This window comes from Tamandua tetradactyla, chromosome 9, assembly GCF_023851605.1.
Source record: "Tamandua tetradactyla isolate mTamTet1 chromosome 9, mTamTet1.pri, whole genome shotgun sequence".
Classification (NCBI taxonomy): Eukaryota; Metazoa; Chordata; class Mammalia; order Pilosa; family Myrmecophagidae; genus Tamandua; species Tamandua tetradactyla.
The window spans coordinates 21,708,549-21,719,996 of NC_135335.1; the positions used below are offsets into that span (position 1 = coordinate 21,708,549).

Consider the following 11,448-nt stretch of genomic DNA (forward strand, 5'->3'; position numbering starts at 1 on the left):
TGATTTCCAGCATATTACTTACCTTTTTGGAGTCTCAGTTTCTTACCTATTAAATAAAGTTAATAATTTTACTTTAATAACTTTATGCAAAAATTGGTTAGAATATACACAAATTAGTTAGAATATATATATATATGAAGTGCTGAATTCAGTGACTGCATGTGCTAAGTGCTTAGTGCTCCTGGCCATTGCGTGTTAGTGTAGATGTTTTGATGCAGTATATGGTCTGCTCTCATATCTCTTAAATAAAAGAGGTGTCATGCTTTTGCCACAGAAGTATCATGCTCATCTATAACTTGTAGGAAAGATGTGGTTTGATCTCTACCACTCTCTTGTTAAATAATTATATGAGTAGAGAAGATACTATAAAATCCAAAACCAGGGCTTGATGAAAGAAAATGTTCACAATTTCCTGCTTAATATCATGCAGCAAAAATTCAGCCCATCTATCTGACTATTGAAAAGAGGATAGAAGCAAATAAGAAAATTTCAATGAACTCAAATATTTAATAGAAGACCAACAAAGGTACTGTCCTGCAGAAATAAACACAAGTCCAATGTATTTCAGATTTCTAGGATCACCTGCTTTTGCATGGTTATAGGAAAGAATACAAGGGTAAGAGTTTGCAGCTTTAGGCTCCAGTTGTTTCTGCCACTAACACGTTGTGGTGATGGTAATTTGCTGCACTGTATGTAGCTGCCTCAAATGTGACATGGATGGAATGGAAAATACAGAGTCCCTGGCTCTACAGAAACGTCAAATTCTTGCTTTCTCTGAATCCAAACTTATTCTAGGGTTCCTAAAAGCCGAACCCATGGCTTAGGTATCTTTTTGAAATGTTAAAATGGCATGAACCTGGCACCAAGCAGAAATCATACTCAAAGAAGTACTGGGTGTTGTGATTTGCCTCCTCCAAAGGTCACATCTTTTTCCTTTTTTCTTCTAAATACTGACTTTTGATGTGGCCTGTTTTCTACCTGTTGGGGAGAGGTTGAATTCTCCTCCTCTCTCGATTGGGTATACTGACAAATATCCTAAGAAAAATCCAAAGATGATGAAATGCTTTTGTAGTTGTCTCTGAGCTTCTCGCTCATCCAATCCTTACTCCAGTGTGGAAGGTATTTACATCTCAGAGTTGCATTCAATCCCCAAAAGAAATATGATGAAATGCTTTTCTGCACTCACAGGAGACTCAAAGCTTTGATTATCTGCCACCCCCTGAGTGGTGGCAAATAAGAAAAGAGTACTCTTTTCTTTTGATCTTAATGATAAAAGAAGAAAACACAAGGAAAATATTTTCAGATGCTTCAGTTGAGATGACCAAATCACTCATAAATTACAGAAAAATCATATTTGACCTTGTCTGAGCGCATAGTTTGGTAGTCAGGGTAAGGAAATTGGCATCTCTTGAGACCTTTTATTCCCTAGTGATTCTGTGGGGCACCTTCACATATGTGATTCAATCGAATCTTCTGAGTATAATTATATCGCCTCCAGTTTCAGATGAAATGAGTTAGTTTCTGATTTACAGATAAAGAGAGTGAGAGAGAATTAATTATCTTTCCCATGTCCACACAGGTTAATTTTATACTTTTATAAATTACGAAGTTCTGTCTTTTTGTGTGTAATTTTTCTTATATTTTTAATGCATGGTTTGCTCAATTGCAGTCACATCTTACACTGGTCAAAGAAAGTAATTATAATAAAATAATGTGTAGTTTAGTAACTAATTGATTAGGCAGGACTGCTTGCACAGTCACAAATGTGACTGTTAAAAATGCAAACCGATAACAGATGTGTTATCTGTATAACCAATCTTGCAACATTTTCATTCATGATATCAGTTACAAAATGCTGAATGGTTCTTGCTAAATCTGAGCCAATTTTTTCCCTTGAGTTATTGAAGAGCTGCATATGTGGCAACTTTGTTATACATAAAATCCATGAAAAATGCACTATGTTTATATATAAACTGTGTTTACATGTAAAATGAAGGTAGAGTCAAGGCTCAGATAATCCTGTCAAGTCCATATACAACTAGAAGAACACTTGACAGTCCTGTGGAGCATGGGTAAATCTTTGTGGTTAGAGATTACATTGCAATTTGTAGGGATTTTGAACCCTAGTTTCTACTAAATCTTGCAGTATACCCTCATCATTGTGACACCCATAAATTTCCATGTCACCACAGGAAAACACTACTTAGTGAGACCTTCTCTTTAAACTCTAGCTTTTAGATATTGAATAATTTTGCTCAACTAGTTGGACAGTGTTCTCAACAAATGGGTGTTATATAATTCACTATTTAGCCACTTCACCTTTCCACTACTAATGTCTCTGATTCAATACTTTTGCTAGCAACCAATACCCCCAAGGATACCACACATGGCTGCTGAATTAGCCAGTATTGTCCATCCTGCCCCTTTTAGTACATCAACCATTAATCATTATTGTAGCTTATGTGTTGTCATTCACATTTAATGCAAAAGTACATTTTTAAGAGCCCCTTTTAGTTATTTATGAGATGCAGAAACACAAATGGTTAGCAATTCATATTCTGGAATCAGGAAAAACTGTATAGGCTGAGTTCTGATCTGTATTAGTTATTTGAACATGTTGGTTATTTCTTATCTGTGATGGAAATTCTTTATAAAAATTTAAAAAATATGTATGGTTAGGAGTGTACTTGGCAAGTTGTACAAGCTCAATTAATATTAGCTGCTACAATTATTCATCCCTAGTCTTCCCTATTTATGACCAGGGAGAGGATTAGCTAGACAGGTTTTCTCCATCATTCAAAATGTCACCTCATTCTTTTTACAGACCATTTGTAAGTTCTTCTAGACTGTCATATCTTTATTAGCTAGCATTGCCTCAATTAGTTGCTCAATAAATCTTTGTTGGCTTGCTTACTTGGCTTTAGAGAAACATGATACTCCAAGAAGGGTCCATTACAACTTGGCCTTCAATCTCTTATTATTCCAAGTTCAGTAGGCTGAATACCAGTGAATTATCAGAATTCTCCATGGAGAGCACATTGCTTTCCTAGTTCTTCTGGTCATAATCCTAGTGGCAGGGTGATATAACTTCACATGTCTGGTACCTCTTTGAGTGACGCTCAATCTAGGGTTGGAAATGGGTTCTCTGCTTATTCTCGAGCTCTCTGGGGTGTCCTGCATCATAGCCTGAGACTAATTTATCATATTCACATCCCAATTCCACCTTTATGGTCCAGTGGTCTTATTCTCCCACTTTTTCATTACATAGGTTCTTTCTATTCTGTGCCCCTCCCAATGATCTCTTAGTGCCATGTGATCTTTTTTCCAACCTCAATCCACACTCTCATTATGCAAATCTCAATCCGATTTAATTTATCACAGTCTGTTCCCATATAACAACCAATTCACACTCAGATGAGAAAGGGTGATGATTCAGAATTAGTGCTGATAGGAACCTACTGTATTTTCTTATGGTTTACTGAAAATAGACAGACAAATAAAATACAAAAGAAAAGACTTAGCCAAGATAATGTGTAATAATTCAATTTTCTTAATTGCTGGAGATGAAGCAACCTGACTTTTAAATTTTATGTCCCCCAGCATCCAGCTCAGGTTGCATTAATTACATGATATAGAAAAGCAAACTAGAGTATCACCTCAAAGTGATATACGTAATTTAAAGAATCTTCAGATATTTACACATCTGACTTTCAGGCCCTGTGTCTCTTGCATGGAAGATCACATGGCCAATGTGGCACCTGGTAAGTCAGAATATAGCTATACATATTGCTAGCTATTTCTTATTCTGGAGAGTAAGAAAGAATGTGGTAGTGGATTAAATTCTTGTTTATTATCATGTCTATATTCCAGGTATTGAGCTCAGTAATTCATGTTCATTGCTTTATCTCCTGAGTCACCTTGAAGTAGGCATTAGAATTGCTAATTAGATATGCAAAAGTGAAGACACAGGAAGATATAGTGAAATAACCAAAGGACACAATCAATGGGCCATAGAGCCAGGGCTCCAGTCAAGACTATCCTGGTTTCTCCATCTTCTCATGACTCCTCTGCTGACACCTGTCACCATAATTCAGGTCACTAACCTGGAGAGACAGTAAAAGGATATTCAGCAGTACTAATTGTGACTGACATTTCATTCTCCACTGGGCTCAGGTGTCCCAAAGGTGAAGGAGAGAAATATGAAAAATAGATTGCAGTGCAGCAATCTGCTCTAGCTTTAAATGTATTTTACTTTGCTCAGAAGGGAGAAATGAGTCACCTATAACGAGGTGACATGAGAGCTGCTTCCCCAGAGGCCAGAGAACATGCTATACATCTTACTTGTAATAAGTCAGGAATCTTTCCTCCAGAGCCCAGCATAGAGACTCCACAGTTAGAAGTTTTTGTGGGCATTATTACAGCTGCACTGCAGCAATCTATCCTATATTTGAAATGTATTTTACTCTGATGTAAGAAATTGGGCTATTTGCCTTCAAAGAATACTAAAACAAAGAGGATCTGTCTCCTGCATACAGGAATACAGAGTAACTTTCATGTGAAGGGGAAGTTGTAAAGGGTTGGGTTTTTCTATCTATATAATAAACAGCCTCCTCTAAGGTACATCCTAACAATGTCAACCACTTAACTTGGAAGAATTACAGTTGTGTGTTCTCTAAAACAAGGATTTTTTCCCCACTTTTGCATTTTTTGGTGAATTTAAGCATTGAACAAGAACAAGCAAAAGGAAAAAAGAAAAGTCAAGCAGTTACAAGAGGTAAGTAGACAATATAAAAGGTCTTGTCCATAAAACTTTCTGACACGGAAAAAAATATCGCACACTTATTAATTCCCAGAACCACCCAATTGAAACAACATTCCAAGGGCACTTGGTAACTAAAAAAAAGCTAAATAAATGCTCAGTCCATTTTTATTCTTAGAAGTTTGTGAAACACTAAGAGAAATGTAAGTAGTCTGTACATAACATGATTTTTAAGACTTTTTGAAATACTTTAGAAAGATCTCAATAAAATCCACTACTACTTTCCAAAACACAGAAAATGAAAATTCAGATAAGGAATCTTTCAGTTAGAGAGTTGACTGCAAAATCAAAATAGAAGATACATTACATACGGGGAGATGAATGTGTGTAATAATAGCACTAGACATTAAAAAATGTTTTTTTTCATTAATATCAGAGCTAAATCAATGTAAGTTCTAGAAAGGACAATTACCAACAATTGCTATTGCTTTTTCACTTCAGGAGATATGTGGTTGTATTTTCTGTAATTATATATACTCCAGAGTATTCATAGAACTCTGATCATTATGACATTAAGTTATCATTATCACTCACCCCAGGTCTTGATAGCCTGTAATCTACTTCTTGTCTCTATGAATTTACTTATTCTAGGTATCTTATATGATGAATGAAATACCTAGAATTTTTGTACCTCACATTTCCCATCTGCCAAAAAGGGATAATAACACTGCCTATTCCAGAGGATTTAAACAAAATAATGCAAGCCAAATTCTTAACACAGTGCCTGTGGGATATAAGAAATGTTCAACCCATTTTGGTACATTTCAGTTGTTACTTAGCACTAACTTCTTTTTGTGTCTAGCATGTGCCTGATGCATTCTATTCTTTTCACTATTTCTGACAGAATAATAATTTCTGGGAATTTTTCTGGTTGGGGGTGGGATAAAAGCTTCTATTACTTCTTTTTCATTCTTTCTGATAATAATGTTCTTTGAAATTTGAGCAACAAAGCAAAAAAGAGGAAGTAAGCTGTATAACTGTGTGAGTGAAATATAGGAACAATGATTTAATTTCCCAAGCTGCTCCAACAAATACCATGAAATGGATTAGATTAAATAAAGGGAATTTATTAGCTTCCAGTCTTTATACTGGGAAAGTGTCCAAATCAAGACATAATCAAAGTGATGCTTTCTCCTTGAAGACTGGCTGCCTGTGAGTCTTGGATCCTCTGCCACATGGCCAGGTGGCATCTCCTGGTCTCTCCTATCTCTTCCAGGCTCTATTGACCTTCAGCTTCCTATTTCCTGTGACTTTATCTCTCTCTGTCTTAATTTCATTCTCTTATAAAGAACTCCAGTAATAGGATTAAGACACACTGATTGAGATGGGACTATCTTATCTGAAGTTGCCTCATCCAAAGTCCTACTTACAATATATCCACATTCACAGGCATGGATTAAATATAAAGACTATGTTTTTTCTGGGGGTACATAAAGCTCCAGAATAGCAAATGAGTTGCTACAAGGAGGCCTGTGTTTGAGAATGTAAAATGGTGCAGACAATGTGGAAAGCAGTTTGACAGTTCTTTGTACACTTAAATATAGAATTATTGTATGTTCCAGAAATTCTACTTCTAGGTACATACCTAAAGATTTTGAAAGCAGGGGCTCAAACATGTACCCCAATGTACATCAGAAGGAATGACATTCTGATGCTGCTACAGCATGGAAGAACATTGAAAACATAATACTGAGTCTAGTAGCCAAGGCACATGAAGACAAACACTGTAATATTTCACTTATATGAAATATCTAAAAAAGGCAAATTTATCATAGAGACAGAAAGTAGATTTGAGGTTTCCAGGGGATGAGAGGAAGAGGAAAGGATGAGTTGTTACTTTGTGGGTGTTTTGGTTTGTTAAACCTGCTGAAATACAATATATCAGAAATGGATTGTTTTTTTTCAAAGGGGTTTTATTAGGTTACAAATTTACAGTTCCAAGGCCATGAAAATGTCCAAATTATTGCATCAATAGGAGTATACCTTCTATGAAGAAAGGCTGATGGCTTCCAATGTTCCTCCGTCACATGGGAAGGTGTCTGCTGGTCCTTTGGTCCTGGGTTCTATTGCCTTCATGTGTCCTTGTTTGCTTCTCTAGAGACATCTCTCTGAGATTTCTATGTCCTGTGTATCTTCTTTTAGTGTCTCCAGGTTGTTTCTCTCTATATATATAACTTGGTCTCAACTCTCTGCTCTCTATATCTATCTCTCTGTGTTTTCTGTCTTTTTCCTCATCATTGAAGACTAAGTAAAAGGATTAAGATTCTCCTTGATTTGGGTGGATCACATCTCCATGGAAACAACCTACTGAAAAGTTCTACCCCCACAATAATGGATTGAAAGGAGATAGCCTTTTCTAGGGTACATAACAGATTCAAACCAGTCCAGTGAGTATAAGGTGTTTGTAAATTTTGAAAATTTAAATGTAAAATTAATAATAAGAAGAAGACCTATGCATTAGCCCAGGATTTCCCACTGATTAACTGAGAAATCTACATACTTCACTAGCCTCATATAACTTAAGATAATACCTGCTCATTGTCCTCACTGATTTGTGGTATTTTTCATATAAGATAATGGGTGTAAGGGCTCTTTGGAAGTCTTACAGTACTCTCTGAACATGTTAGCTTTTGTTGTGGATGAGTCTATCAAGCCCCTATCTCAGTGGACACGAGGTGGCACACAACATATGTAGACATTTCTGTGGAGAATGGAATCAGTTACTGCCCCCCTTTCTCCCCAGCTGTGTCTGTTAGGTCCTTTATCTCCAATATTAGCAAAGGTATCAACTTTGGTCCCCTGTTTCAATTTCAGACAATACAAAATGACTTCTTGCTGTGAGTAATAAACGATTTTTTAACACCTTTTCTTAACTTCTGTGTTATAATTTGAGGGCCAATCTACTACAGTTTTAACTACTGTTCAATAGCCTGAGTTCATGGAAGAGGTGAGGGACTGGAGTGGAAGTGGAGAGGAATTCCACTGGAGTTGATGCCCACACTTTCACTTGAAGATCTAAACTCTTCATCTATTCTGAGATTGTTTTCCTTCCTGTATCAGGGTTATAATTACTCTATATTAGGGAGGAAACTTATTTCCATTTGGATTTACCTGGAATTAAATTATTCCCCAATTCAATATGATGCCTAGAAAGTTGCAAGTGCTTCTGTTGTGTTTCTTGTTTCTTTTGTGATCTTAGAAACCTTGGTGTTAGGAGTTTTCACTACCTTCACAAATTCCATTACTTTATTCTGGGGTGTCTATTCACTCTTACATTCAGGTTCTCTAAATATTGACTTATTGAAAGATCTCAGGGTTTTAATAATATATTTTTTCCTACAGATACTGATTCTGGGAAGGTGAGATGGTTTGGTATCATAATAGCTGCATAGTTCCATCTTTTTTTATATATTTTTTTTACTTCCTAAGAGATTCAGCTCTTTCCCTTGACATTGTTGATTAATTTTTTTAATCTTTAATTTTTTAATGAATTATGTTAATACTGCAAAGGAATATTCTGTGGACTGAATTCACTCCATCATCTTTCTCTAGCACTTACATCTAAAAGATCCATTAATATTTCACTTGATTTATTTTTTAAATGCAGTGGTGACATATCTTAAGTCCTTGTTGTTATTCAATAAATGGATAATGCCAGAGAGAATGTCAGTTTGTGATTAATAGATACTCAAGCACTTGCTCAAGGAAATTAGGTAGTACTCAGAAATAGTGCTTGTGACTTGATGTCAAGTTTAGCACACTTTTCACTTTATGCTCTTCTGTTAGAATTTGTATGAGTATTTTTCTAGTTTGTTAGCTGCTAGAATGCAATATATTGCAAGCAGAATGGCTTTTTTTGGCTTTTTTTATTAATTAACGGAAAAAAAAGAAATTAACTCAACATTTAGAAATCATACCATTCTACATATGCAATCAGTAATTCTTAACATCATCACATAGATGCATGATCATCGTTTCTTAGTACATTTGCATCGGTTTAGAAGAACTAGCAACACAACAGACAAAGATATAGAATGTTAATATAGAGAAAAAAATAAAAGTAATAATAATAGTAAAAAAAAAACCTATAGCTCAGATGCAGCTTCATTCAGTGTTTTAACATGATTACTTTACAATTAGGTACTATTGTGCTGTCCATTTTTGAGTTTTTGTATCTAGTCCTGTTGCACAGTCTGTATCTCTTCAGCTCCAATTACCCATTATCTTACCCTGTTTCTACCTCCTGCTGGACTCTGTTGCCAATGACATATTCCAAGTTTATTCTCGAATGTCCGTTCACATCAGTGAGACCATACAGTATTTGTCCTTTAGTTTTTGGCTAGACTCACTCAGCATAATGTTCTCTAGGTCCATCCATGTTATTACATGCTTCATAAGTTTATCCTGTCTTAAAGCTGCATAATATTCCATCGTATGTATATACCACAGTTTGTTTAGCCATGCAGAATGGCTTTTTAAAAAGGAGAATTTAATAAATCGCTAGTTTAAAGTTCTCAGGCTGTGAAGATATCCCAACTAAAGCAAGGGTATAAAAATGTCCAATCTAAGGCAATGTAAATACCAACATGTTTGGTATTTGCAAACCGTGGTAGCACCCCTTTCTCAGGTACCAAAATCTGTTCTAATTTGCTAGCTGCCAGAATGCAATACAATGGAAATGGAATGGCTTTTTTTAAATGGAAAATTTAATAGGTTGTTAGTTTACAGTTCTAAGGCTGCAAAAAGTCCCAATTAAAGGAAGGCTATAAAAATGTCCAACATAAGGCATTAGGGAAATATACCTTGGTTCAAGAAGGCTGATGAACATCAGGATTCCTCTCTCAACAGGAAAGGTGCATGGCAAACATGGTGGCATCTGATAGCTTTCTCTTCAGGCCTCTTGCTTCATGAAGCTCTCCCAGGGGTGTATTCCTTCTTCATCTTAAAAGGTCTCTGGTTGCATGGGCTCTGGCTCTCATCATTCTCAAAAAAGGGACTCTCTCCAAAATGCTTCCTCTTTTAAAGAATTCCAGTAAACTAATCAAAACAACCTGGAATGGATGGAGTCACATCTCCCTCTATTCAAAAGTTAATACCCAAAACTGGGTGAGTCTCATCTCCATGGACATAATTTAATCAAAAGATTTCAACCTGCACTGTTGAATAGGGATTCAAGAAATGGTTGCCCCCACAAGATTGACTAAGATTAAAACATAGCTTTTCTAGGGTACATAAATCTTTTCAAACCAGCACAAGTATATATTGTAAAATTTTGTTTATAGCACTTTCATGCATTCATTTGACCAAATTCCATCTTTTATCTTTTCTTTTACCCCAGCTCAAATGAACAGATATATGAAAGAGACCCAAAGCAGGAATCAAGCAGAAGCAAGAGAATTTATCCTCTTAGGACTCTCAGAGAACTCAGATCTACAAGCCATCTTCTTTGGATTGTTTCTGTCAACGGACATGGCAATGATGGTGGGTAATTTAGAAATGATCACATTGATTAAGATTGATTCCTGTCTCCACACCCCCATGTACTACTTTCTCAGCAGCCTCTCCTTTGTTGATGCCTCTTACTCCTCTTCTGTCATTCCTAAGATGCTAGTGAACCTCGTAGCTGAGAATAAGGCCATTTCTTTCAATGGATGTGCTGCCCAGTTCTACTTTTTGGGCTCCTTTCTTGAGACTGAGTGCTTTTTGTTGGCCGTGATGGCATATGATCACTTTGCAGCCATTTGGAATCCCCTGCTCTACCCCACTCTCATGTCTGAGAGAATTTGCACCTTACTAGTGGCCACCTCATTCCTAGCAGGCTTTGGAAATAAAATCTGATGATTTTCAGGTTGCCCTTTTATAACTCTAATAGGATCAACCATTTCTACCGTGACCATTCCTACCTCTGCTCAAACTTTCTTGCTGTGATGACCACATCAATGGCATTGCCATCATAGCTTTCTCCAGTTTTAATGTGATCAGCTGTGTTATGAAACTCCTCACATCTTACCTATGCATCCTCATTGCCATCTTGAGGATGCCTTCATTAGAGTGAAGGCAAAATGCCTTCTCCACTTGTGCCTTCCACCTTATGACTGTCACCAGATTCTTTGGGACAATTCTCTTCATGCACTTGTGCCTTACCTCTAGCTACTCAGTGGAGCAGGATAAGGTTGTCTCTGTCTTTTACATGGTGGTCATCCCTTTGCTAAATCTTCTCATCTGAAGTTTGAAAAATAAAGATGTGAAAGAAACCCTAAAGACAATTTTACAGAAACACATACTCTAAAGCTTATTCTGTTATGTATAAGAAATCACAGTTTCTTATTAATTTTGTACTCTAATGAAGTTTTTTACTTCTGTTAAGATAAAGGATTTAACATTTATTCTGTTGATTAGCCTCCTAGCATCTTAAATATATATATAATATATATTTATATTTATATTAAATATATAAATTTAATAAATTTATATTAAATATATAATTATATAAATTTATATTATTTATATTAAATATATAAATAGGTATATTTAAGATGCTAGGAGGCTAATCAACAGAATATATATATAGGCCTATCTGATGAATGAATATAGGTTGGGCTGGGTCCAATAAAATATCAAAACATTTG

General features: G+C 35.9%; 1 pseudogene; it reads left to right on the plus strand.

Annotated features, from left to right (window-relative positions):
* Nucleotides 1-10,162: 10,162 nt before the first annotated feature.
* On the plus strand, nucleotides 10,163-11,108 carry LOC143645977 (olfactory receptor 5AP2-like; annotated as a pseudogene).
* The last annotated feature ends 340 nt before the right edge of the window (nucleotides 11,109-11,448 follow it).